The 12,194-nt window shown below is 40.0% G+C and overlaps 1 protein-coding gene and 1 pseudogene across 5 annotated transcripts in view; both read left to right on the top strand.

The window, feature by feature from the left end:
- The window catches only part of FYB1 (FYN binding protein 1), a 180,327-nt gene that overhangs the window by 21,766 nt on the left and 146,367 nt on the right, over nucleotides 1-12,194 (top strand). The gene's annotated exons all lie outside the window — the stretch shown is intronic.
- Nucleotides 8,466-10,226, top strand: LOC115866514 (X-ray repair cross-complementing protein 6 pseudogene; annotated as a pseudogene).

Below are 12,194 nucleotides of genomic sequence, written 5' to 3'. Positions count from 1 at the left end.
ACACACTTCCTTTTTGAGGTTCCAACTTAAATACTGACAATTTTAGGAACTCCTTTCTGCCTGTGTAGAATTAAGAATGCTTTAAGGTAAATTACTTCAAAATGCTTTACACTTTCTCAACGCTGACATGTTTTCAATTGTTCAGGTTTAAAATCAGATAATTTTAATCCATTTCAAGTGGTTTTTAAGGCTCTAATATCGTATTTATACTCTAGTATTTTATCCCTGTAGGATCAGGAATGTAGAGGAAAAGGATAAAATGATGAATGATGAGGGTGCAGTTTGTGTATCAGATCACTTCTGTTTTCATCCTCCTACCAAGTAGTCAGTGTTGCCCATACACACTCCTGGACATCATCTGTCTCATGGATTAGCACAGTGGTTGTGAACAGTCTCCAGAGCCAGACAGTCTGTACAAATCCAAGTTCTCCTCTTTGCTTCCTGCTTCTCCTTGGGCAAACTGCTTCACTTTCAGTGGCCCAGTTTCCTTCTCTGTAAAATGGGGGCAATGATAACCTCCACCCTGTGGGTGCCAATGCATATCAAATGAGCCAATACTCCAGGAGCCTTTAGTACTGAGCCTACCACAGAATAGGCACTCGTGGAATGTTTGATATTTTGTCTTGCTTAAAATGCTTCAAACCTCAAATGCAAATGCTTTCACAACCTTGGTTTAAAATTAGAAAGCTTTTGATTCCTTTCAAAATGGTTTTGAGGGGTTCAAAATTCTTATTTAAAAAATCAATAGTGTACTTTCTAAACAATGCTCAGAAACAGCTGGGATTTCTTGGGGGATATGGAAGAAAGAACCAAATATTATCAGTGAACTTGAATAGGAGGCTTTGAGTTTTAGAAAATGGATTATTGCGGAATGTTTCCACCTGACTCCTGACCCACCCAGAGAGTGGCCACAGCGTAGGGACCCCCTTAAATAGGAATACTTTTCCCTCTATTACACAGGAGCTACCAAAGAAGTTTGCTTTGACTTCTTCTAAGTTGCTAGACCAAATTCCCAAAACCTCAGAAGAGGGAAAACAGGCTCTCTGAAAAAAATTCAGGAAAGTACACCCAGAGCTTAGTAAAGGAAATATTGCCAATGGATCAAACTGTCAAATATATATAAGTACAAACTTTAACTAAAAGCACAGTATGATCTTGGCATATACTAGATGCCCAACAAGCGTTTGGCAAATGAAGTTTGCTAAAATTAGCCATGAAGATGTTTATTTCCCCCATGTAATATATTAAAAGATGGTGAAATGTCACAGTTGACACATAAAGAAAAATGCCTATAAGTATACTTCTAGGGTAAGAAATGTCCAATATAAATGACACTTTATAAAAGTGATATTTCTATTTTTTTATTTGGGGAGATTTTTCTTTTTATATCATAGATCTTACCATTTGGGGTACTAACCTGGAGACATGAACTCAGTTTATTGAGCTGAGCTAAAACTATAAATATTTATCCTGTTTACAACTAAAAATCTTGGAATAAGAACTTAAGGCAAATAGAATATTGGACTCCATTTATAAATACAAACTAAAGATTTTATCATGTGTCAAAATAATGTGGGGATCAATTTTTCATGCATATGCTATGTAATGATGGAAAATATTATCAGTTGTACAGGGCCAAATAAAATATGCAAAATATAAAATTTTCTAAATATTTCAAAAACTAAGATCTGGGAACTATAATTCATTAGACAGGAAAGTGACCATTTTTGAAAGGCATCTTTTTGGGGAGTATTTAAACTTTAAGACTTCCTTTGAGTGTGTAGCATTGTCCTATATTCACACGATTCTTTGACGGTACTCTTGTCATCATTATTCCCATTTTCAGATGAGGAAACTGAGACACAGAGAAGTAACTTGGCCAAGCTCCCACAGCTCATGCTGAAACCCAGGCCGTCTTGCTCCAAGGTCCAGGCTCTAAAGCTCTGTGTTATTCTGCCTTGAATGGGATGATGCTGTCTCCATCTTGTTCCTTGTCACATGACTGTCATATGATCGTCTTTTCCCTTCAGTTCATATGGATCTATAGCACCTTTTTTTTTTTTTAAGATTTTTTTTTTTGATGTGGACCATTTTTAAAGTCTTTATTGAATTTGTTACAATATTGCTTCTGTTTCATGTTTTGGTTTTTTGGCCTCAAGGCGTGTGGGATCTTAGCTCCCAGACCAAGGATCGAACCCACACCTCCTGTGTTGGAAGGCGAAGTCTTAACCACTGGACCACCAGGGAAGTCCCTATAGCCGGATAATATTCCCTTATCTCAATATACTACATGTTGTCTAAACCTTTTTAATAGCTGGATAATATTCCCTTTTCTCAATATACTACATGTTGTCTAAACTTTTCCCTATCTGTGGACTTTCAATTTTTATTTTTTCACTATTAAAGTCACTTTCAACTCTCAGAACAATTGCCTGTGTGACATAAGAGAGGAACCATGTGAAAAGAGTGTGTGGACAGTATAACTTGGAGCTCTCCTGGGAGGAAATGATATCTTGTGTGATAGGAGCTCAGAAGGATTAGGATATTGATGTGGAAAAATTACCTAATCATTTGTAGTTATCATTATGATAAAAATGAAATTGGCAGGCAATAGACCCAGGCTGATTTGTAATCATACAATTATGTTTATTATGTAATATATGCCCATGCATTTATTGGTTATCATACAAGGGAAAAGATAATTCTTACACCTGGGCTTTAAAAATTACAATTTCAGGGAATTCCCTGGAGGTCCAGTGGTCAGGACTCTGTACTTTCACTGCCAATGGCCTGGGTTCAATCCCTGGTCGGGGAACTAAGACCCCACAAGTCATGCAGCACAGCCAAAAAAAGAAAAGAAAAGAAAAAGAAATAAAAATGACAATTTCATGATTTAGGAGACACAGTGATGAACTTGTAGAACACTTCTGAGGTTAGGGTCTTTCTTAGCCCCAGGAGTCCCTTTCCATTTGTCTCTAAGCTTCATCCTCTAATTTAGGGTTTTGTCATTTTTATCCTCTGGGCCACCTGTCCACCCCAAACAGAGGTACACTGCTTTACTTTTTCTCTCTGTATTAGGCATGGACAAAACAAAACAGAGGGGAAAAATACTTTTTCTTTATCCTTTGGCACACAGAGTTGCTGTGAAATTTCTTCTTTTCTTTTTTCAGGTCTGTAAGTTATTTATTTTTGCTCACTGGTCTTTTTTTATTATTAATGTTTATTGGAGTACAGTTGCTTTACAATGTTGTATTAGTTTCTACTGTACAGCAAAGTGCATCAGCTATATGTATATGTACATCCCCTCTTTTTTGGATTTCCTTCCCATTTAGGTCAGCACAGAGCATTGAGTACCTAAAGCATTGAGTACAGTAGGTTTTCGTTAGTTATCTATTTTATACATAGTATCAATAGTGTATATATGTAAATCCCAATCTCCCAATTCATCCCACCCCCTCACTTTCCCCCTTGGTATCCATACGTTTGCTCTCTACGTCTGCGTCTCTATTTCTAAAGAAGAAATTAGAATTCTTCTAGTAGAATTAAACGAAATGGCCCCCTCCAAGTCTTACATGCAGTCTTCTTTGAAGAAGGATCCTCTAGTAGCTACTAACTCTGTTTGCCAAGCTGTACAAAAGCCTGCCCCTCCTCATCCTGCTGGGACATCCCAATCCAGGAAGCCTCTTCTCTCAGGTGTCCCTAAATGCGACTCCCTGCTCTGCCGTCTCTTGTCTAAGGGGCTGTTGGGTCATGTGAGACCATAATGAATTCTCAGCTAGAACTCATTCAAAAATTCACAGGTCTGGGCTTCCCTGGTGACGCAGTGTTTGAGAGTCTGCCTGCCGATGCAGGGGACACAGGTTCGTGCCCTGGTCCAGGAAGATCCCACATGCCGCGGAGCGGCTGGGCCCGTGAGCCATGGCCGCTGAGCCTGCGCGTCCGGAGCCTGTGCTCCGCAACGGGAGAGGCCACGACAGTGAGAGGCCCGCGTACCGCAAAAAAAAAAAAAAAAAAAAATTCACAGAACTAACCATCTAACTAACCGTCATCTTATTCTTGCTTCTCTCTCAGAGAAACCTGATAAATCATGTTCTCCATCTCCTCTACCTCACTCTCCCAAAGACACACACACACACCCACAAACATTGACAAATAATTACTAACAACTTGTTTAGTGCAGAGATTTATAGTTATTATGACATATGTCTCATTTTGAGTTGGGAAAATATTCCTGTACAAAATGAAAGAACCCCCTCCCCCAATTCATGCGCACACATACACTTTTTAAAAATGAATTTTTAAGAAATTAACTCTGGATTCCAGCATTTGACAGCTTTAAGAAAATTGTTGAAATAGACTGAAAAGAAAAACTCTGGGACAACCTAGGAGACTTGGGATTATTTGAACCAGAGGGGGGAAAGAAAAACCAACAGTGAAGTGATTAACAGTTTCTGGATTGTGAAACAGCATGTAAGAGTCCTGAAGGATCTCAGCAGCATATACCCTCAGGATGACTGAAAAAGTGAGGGGTGGAGGGGTGGATTACAGCCAAGAGGGAACATAATGCAAAATTCTTGGCCTGATAAAACTTCCTTTTGGGCTTTAATGTAAATTTACAGGAGAATTGTACTTTAAATAACAAATTCTCTGAACATGGTTATAAATAGGTGCCCTTCAGTAATTAAATGTAGCGGGAAAAAATCAGATGAGCCAAAATGATAAGGCTCTTTTCCAAAGCACCTGCTTTTCAAATAAGGTAGGTTTCTCACTGGGAAGTTTTCCTCACTGTATGCCACACTGTGAATGGCGCCCCCTAGGGTTGTGCAGAACACAATCAACTCAACCATACCTGTTCCTTTGCCTGCGCAGAGCCACCCCTAGAAATGAGAGAAAAAAGGAAATAAGGTGGAACCCCTCTGCCACTCCCAAGCTGGACCTCATTTCCCTTCCTTTTTACCACCTCTCTATCACTCTAGGTTTTGAGGAACAAGAGTAAAGGGGAAGTGGAAGAGAAGGAGGTGGAAATAAATGGGAAATTGGCGGGAATACACTGAGCTGAGAACACGTAGCTCCAAAGCCCAGGAGTGGAACTGAAGCTCATGTCCCCTTCTACTTTGCCCATGTCCCCGAATCAAGTCTGGGACACCCTGGGGTGGTGACACTTCCTTTAGAGTAGCTCCACTTATGCCCAAGCCTCCATAAACAAGCTGGATTGACCAACAAGACACATTGGCATGTGCAGAAACCTTCAGCGTTATCTGACACACAACAAGCCAGTTTTTACGTGTTAGAGGGGAAGTGGTTTGAAAGCCTACCTGTTGGAGGCAAGAAGTAAACAAAATTTAAAGCTCCATTCTGATACCCTCTCACCTTTCCTATGGGTTTAGTAAAACTTTCTCAACTGTGTTACTTCATTTTTGTTTGTTTAATTATCCTGGAGAAGCCGCTAGACACACTTTCTGCTGATTTGATGGGGCCTGTTGAAGAAATTATACACAGATACTTAGAGGGCTTGAGAGCTCCTTTTTCTCTCCCTGCATCCTGGTAAGAGTTCCGTGTCTGAATACAGAGACTGCATTGTCTCATCCAGCTTTCTCCTCGCACAATAGCTGCTCTTTATTGCCCCTTCCTCAGGAGGCAGGTAGACGGTCCCACAACAGTGATGCAAACAAATGGATCTTGGCTTAATTAAATATTGTGATCTTTGTCAAGTTAGGAGTGACTTATTTAAGAGAGACCCGAAGAAAGAAACTAAAAGTTTACTTAGCAAAGGGTAAAGCATTCTCTTTTTCTTCTCAGGCTTCCTTAAAACCTACACCCACAGTAATTCTATAAACATATATAGTGTGTGTGTGAGTGTGTGTGTTTATATATACACACATATATATATGGAAAAACCCGAATGAACCTTTTGGCCAACCCAGTATATATTATAGTTAAGTGGCATCAAGTGCATTTGCATCGTTAGGTACACTTACTTTATTTTTATCCTCTTAGATTAGGGTCAATGAATCATTCTGAATCTTGATGATATCAGCCAATGTTTTAGCTAGTTCTCCCATATTTGTATGATTTGTAAATATCAGAATGCTTCCATATCTTTATCTACAATGAAGGTTAAAATAATTACTAGAACAGACCTAAGGACAAAGGAGTTAGAGCAGGCTGATAGCAAACCATTAATTCACATCCTGTGAGTAGTGCTTTAACCAAATGTAGTTGACTGTATTCCATTATCAGTTAAGTGGCATCAAGTACAATTGCAAATAATCTCTATCTCTAAGATATGTCTCATCTTTGTTCTAATCCTGTTTTCCCAACGACCTATTCACACAACTATTTCACATGCAGAGCCCCTGAAACACCCAAAACAAAATTCTCTAAACTAGTTTCCTTCCCTACCTATGCCATTTCCATCCACACCTCCCCATCTTGTCTTGAAGAATGAAAGTGTTGTGGTCGTTATAATTCTTTCTTCCCTTCTTTCCTTATATCCAGACTGGCATTAAGCACTTTAGTTCAGAATTTTTCATGTCCCGCACAGGAAATGACAATATGAGATTGGCTGGGTAAAGAAAAAACACTACTTGTGTCTGGAATTTATTGCCTGATGGTGGGTAAGGGGTCCCCCACAGCCTCCAAGGCCTTTGCGGATCAGTATCTCAACTGACCTGTAACACCTGGGCACACAGCTGGGAAGTTCAAATTTAGTCCATACTTTCTTAAAGTATCTTATATTTGCCCTTTTATTTCCATTTCTGCAGCTACCATCTTAGTCAAGGTCATTATCTCATACTGGGATTATTGTAACGTCCACCTAACTGCTTTCCTTGCCTTTTCCCAAGCTTATCTTTGGTGGTGCCGTTGATGAATCTACTTACCCACTGCTTTTGGCATGAGTCTACAATTGTCTCCCGTTACCAATGACAGTAAAATCTAAATTCTTTTGTCAAGATTTCAAGGAAAAGAAATTATTTAGGCCCATCTTACCTGTTAAACTTATCCCCTACTACTTCTTCCAACAATCTCTATTCAAGTTAAATTCACTTATTCACTGCCTATCACCATCAGAATCACATTTCTTATATTTGTTCTGCTTCCAGAAGATCCTGGTGGTAGTAGTTAGTAGCCATATCTACTTGAGTAGTCTTGTAGTCCTGAGTACCTATTAGGTGTTAGGCCCCGTGCCAACCTTCACAGCAATCTTTCCTGTTAGCTAATGTTATTCCGATTTTATAGATAAGAAAGTTGAAACCCAGGTTAAGTAACTTGGCCAAAAAGAAAAATTGATTTAAGTAGTGAAGAGCTAAGACTTCAAATCTCAGTGTAACTTCAAACAACACACTCTTTCTACTGCCTTTGTCCAATGTAAACTTAGCTTACTCCGAACTCAAAACATTTCTTTCCAAACTTCTCATTTGGCAATTAAAAATTTGCTATCATATGATAATCCTTTGATCATTCTTTCTTCTTCTCTGATTCTTGCATTGTTATGTAGCCATCCGCATTTTTGTCTTCATTTGTCCAGCTGTACTGAGAACGTATGACTGCAAAACCTGGAACCCCTATAAGTCTTAGGTGTTGCTACATCTCTATGGATACATCTCAATTTCTGAATTTTTGCCAAAGCATTATAGTTCCTTTGGCCCACATGTGTTACATCACACTATCCCCAAGAAATTGAATTTACATTAATGGCCTTTATTTTCTGCATTTGCTTTTACTCTTTTGCCAGTTATTTAATACCTTAACTTTTCAGTTCATAGATTATTATAATATCAAAAAGCCCCAATGCCTTCTTTAACCTATGATAGTCCAGGCTGTCTGGCAGATTTTTCAAGAAAATTGGTCACTGTAAATGAGAGATCTAGTCCCATAAATCTTCTAGTGATTGTTTCCAAATCAGCTCTTTTTTTTTTTTTAACAATTTTAAATGTTTATTCACCTGATAACATACTTTGAAATACACAAAGCAGGAAGCTGGAGGGAAATTTTGAAATCATTTATCTAGTCCAACTGCTTTCTTTCTTCTTTTCTTCCTTCCTATTTCCCTCCCTCTCTCTCTCGCTTCCTTTCTTCTCTCCTTCCCTCCTCCCTTTTTAGTTCATCCTCCTCTTTCTTCTTCTCCTTCTCCTCCTCCTTCTTTCACTAATGAAGAAACTGAGGCCAGAGGTGAAGTACACATCCAGTCAGAAGCAGACGGGGGTCTAAGACCCAGGTCCGGCCCTCCAACTTCTTATCTAGGACCCTTCCCTCCTCACTGCACTTTACTGAGCTTGAACAAACATTGTCTTGATACATTAACAACTCTTAAAGTGAAGGTTCCAAATCTGTTCTTAATTTCAGAGCAAAGTAAGTAGTGAGTTAATCTTCTCATTAACCCAGATTTGGGCCTTAATAACAATATGACTAATATAATTTAATGTAAAAGTATCTTTTAAAACACCATTACCTCTGCCCAAATTGATCTCTTCATTGCGCTCAAGCAACCAACATGTCAGGGTGGGAGTCTTATTACAAAAATCAGGGTGATGAGGAAGAAGAAGATCAAGAGGAGGGCCTTGAAGCAGGTGGAGATTATAAATATTCAGGAAGACATAGTTTGATTTTTTTGATTGATGCTTCCGAGACCATGTTTGAAACTCAGGATGAAGATGAGTTGACTCCTTTTGACATTAGCATCTAGTATATCTGGAGTGTATACACCAATAAGATCATAAGCAGTGATCGAGATCTCTTGGCAGTGGTGTTCTATGGTACCAATAAGGACAAAAATTCAGTGAATTTCAAAAATATTTACGTCTTGCAGGAATTGGGTAATCCAGGTGCTCAATAAGTGCTAGAGCTTGACCACTTTAAGGGGCAGGAAGGGAAGAAACATTTCCAAGACCTAGTTGGCCATGGATCTGACTACTCCCTAAGTGAAGTACTGTGGGTCTATGCCAACCTCTTTAGCATGTCCAGTTCAAGATGAGCTATAAGAGGATCATGCTTTTCACCAATAAAGATGACCCCCACAGCAATGACAGTGCCAAAGCCAGCCGGGCCAGGATCAAAGCTGGAGATCTCCGTGACACAGGTATATTCCTTGACTTGTTGCACCTAAAGAAACCTGGGGGCTTTGACATATCCTTGTTCTACAGAGATATTATCAGCATAGCAGAGGATGAGGACATAGGGGTCCACTTTGAGGAGCTGAGCAAGCTCAAAGACCTGCTGAGGAAGGTTTGCGCCAAGGAGACCAGGAAGCGCGTGCTCTACAGGTTGAAGCTTAAGCTCAACGAAGATGTAGCGCTTACTGTTGGCAATTATAATATGGTCCAGAGGCTCTCAAACCTTCTCCAGTGAGGCTTTATCGGGAAACAAATGAACCAGTGAAAACCAAGACCCGGACACTTGTAAATACAGGCAGTTTGCTTTTGCCTAGCAACACCAAGAGGTCCCAGACCTATGGGAGTTGTCAGATTGTATTAGAGAAAGAGGAAACAGAAGAGCTTAAATGGTTTGATGAACCAGGTTTTATTCTCATCGGTTTCAAGACCTTGATAATGCTGAAGAAGCACCATTACCTGAGGCCCTCCCTGTTCGTGTACCCTGAGGAGTCCCTGATAAATGGGAGCTCAACCCTATTCAGTGCTCTACTCACCAAGTGTCTGAAGAAGGAGGTCATGACAGTGTGCAGATATACACCCTGCCAGAATATCCCCCCTTGTTTTGTGGCCTTGATGCCACAGGAAGAGGAGCTGGATGACCAGAAAATTCAGGTGACTCCCCCAGGCTGCCAGCTCATCTTCTTGCCCTATGCTGATAACAAACGGAAGGTGCCCTTTACTGAAAAAGTCATGGCAAACCCAGAGCAGGTAGACAAGATGAAGGCTACTGTTCAGAAGCTCCACTTCAAGTACAGAAGTGACAGCTTTGAGAACCCAGTGCTGCAGCAGCACTTTAGGAACATGGAGGCCTTGGCTTTGGATCTGATGGAGCCTGAACAAGCCATGGATCTGACATTGCCCAAGGTTGAAGTAATGGACAAAAGACTGGGCTCCCTGGTGGATGAGTTTAAGGAACTTTTCTACCCACCAGATTACAATCCTGAGGAAAAAGTTCCCAAGCGAAAACAAGATGAAAGTTCTGGAAGCAAAAGGCCCAAGGTGGAGTTATCTGAAGAGGAGCTGAAGGCCCACGCCAGCAAGGCACACTGGGTAAGCTCACTGTGCCCACACTGAAGGAAGCCGGCAGGGTGTACAGACTGAAGAGCGGGATGAAGAAGCAGGAGCTGCTGGATGCTCTCACCAAGCACTTCAGAAGGCCTGACCAGAGACCATAGAGCCAGTTACCCTTCCACATTGTAGCCAGGCTGCCTGGTTTTGTTTTTATCAAGTTAAAACATGTTTCATCTGAGCCAGGAAGGGTCGGCCTGACAGAAGCCAAGGACTTTGTTTATGAGACTTTCTGTTGCCACAGAGACCGCATTGCCATCTCACTGTGCTGTGCCCTACTCTACTGTCTGAATAAAGAGCCCTAACTTTGTACTATTAAAAACAAAAACAAAAAAACCATTACCTGCCTAGAATTCATGTTGCTAAGAGGTTTAGAAAACAAAGGTAGAATGTGTGGCCCTGGTACTCTAGAATGCGGCTGTCCCATACTGTAGCCACTAGCCACATGTGGCTATTTAAATTTTTTTTTAATATTTATTTAATTTTTGGCTGTGTTGGGTCTTAGTTGCAGCACACAGGATCTTCCAAGGCAGCGTGTGGGCTCAGTAGTTGCAATGCGCGGGCTTAGTTGCCCTGCAGCATGTGGGATCTTAGTTCCTCAACCAGGGATCGACCACGTCCTCTGCATTGGAAGGTGGATTCTTAAATCTGCCTAAATTTAAGGGACCACCAGGGAAGTCCCTAAATTTTAGTTAATTAAAAGTAAATAGATCAAGTGGGGTTTATCCCAGAAATGCAAGGATTCTTCAATATAGGCAAATCAATCAATGTGATACACCATATTAACAAACTGAAGGAGAAAATCCATATGATCATCTCAATAGATGCAGAAAAAGCTTTGGACAAAGTTCAACACCCATTTATGATAAAAACCCTACAGAAAGTAGGCATAGAGGGAACTTACCTAAACATAATAAAGGCCATACATGACAAACCCACAGCCAACATCGTTCTCAATGGTGAACAACTGAAACGATTTCCATTAAGATCAGGAGCAAGACAAGGTTGCCCACTCTCACCACTATTATTCAACATAGTTTTGGAAGTTTTAGCCACAGCAATCAGAGAAGAAAAAGAAATAAAAGGAATCCAAATCAGAAAAGAAGAAGTAAAGCTGTCACTGTTTGCAGATGACATGATACTATACATAAAGAATCCTAAAGACGCTAACAGAAAACTACTAGAGCTAATCAATGAATTTGATAAAGTAGCAGGATACAAAATTAATGCACAGAAATCTCCTGCATTCCTATACACTGATGATGAAAAATCTGAAAGAAAAATTAAGGAAACACTCCCATTTACAATTGCAACAAAAAGAATAAAATACCTTGGAATAAACCTACCTAAGGAGACAAAAGACCTGTATGCAGAAAACTATAAGACACTGATGAAAGAAATTAAAGATGATACATACAGATGAAGAGATATACCATGTTCTTGGATTGGAAGAATCAATATTGTGAAAATGACTCTACTACCCAAAGCAATCTACAGATTCAATGCAATCCCTATCAAACTACCACTGGCATTTTTCACAGAACTAGAACAAAAAATTTCACAATTTGTATAGAAACACAACAGACCCAGAATATCCAACGCAATCTTGAGAAAGAAAAACAGAAGTGGAGGAATCAGGCTCTCGGACTTCAGGCTATACTACAAAGCTACAGTAACCAAGACAGTATGGTACTGGCACAAAAACAGAAAGATAGATCAATGGAACAGGATAGAAAGCCCAGAGATAAACCCACGCACATATGGTCACCTTATCTTTGATAAAGGAGGCAAGAATATATGATGGAGAAAAGACAGCCTCCTCAATAAGTGGTGCTGGGAAAACTGGACAGCTACATGTAAAAGAATGAAATTAGAACACTCCCTAACACCATACACAAAAATAAACTCAAAATGGATTAAAGACCTAAATGTAAGGCCAGACACTATAAAACTCATAGAGGAAAACATAGGCAG

This window comes from Globicephala melas, chromosome 3 (genome assembly GCF_963455315.2).
Source record: "Globicephala melas chromosome 3, mGloMel1.2, whole genome shotgun sequence".
In the NCBI taxonomy this organism is placed as follows: Eukaryota; Metazoa; Chordata; class Mammalia; order Artiodactyla; family Delphinidae; genus Globicephala; species Globicephala melas.
Note: the sequence above shows the minus strand (reverse complement) of the source record. Positions and strands in the feature narration are given on the sequence as shown.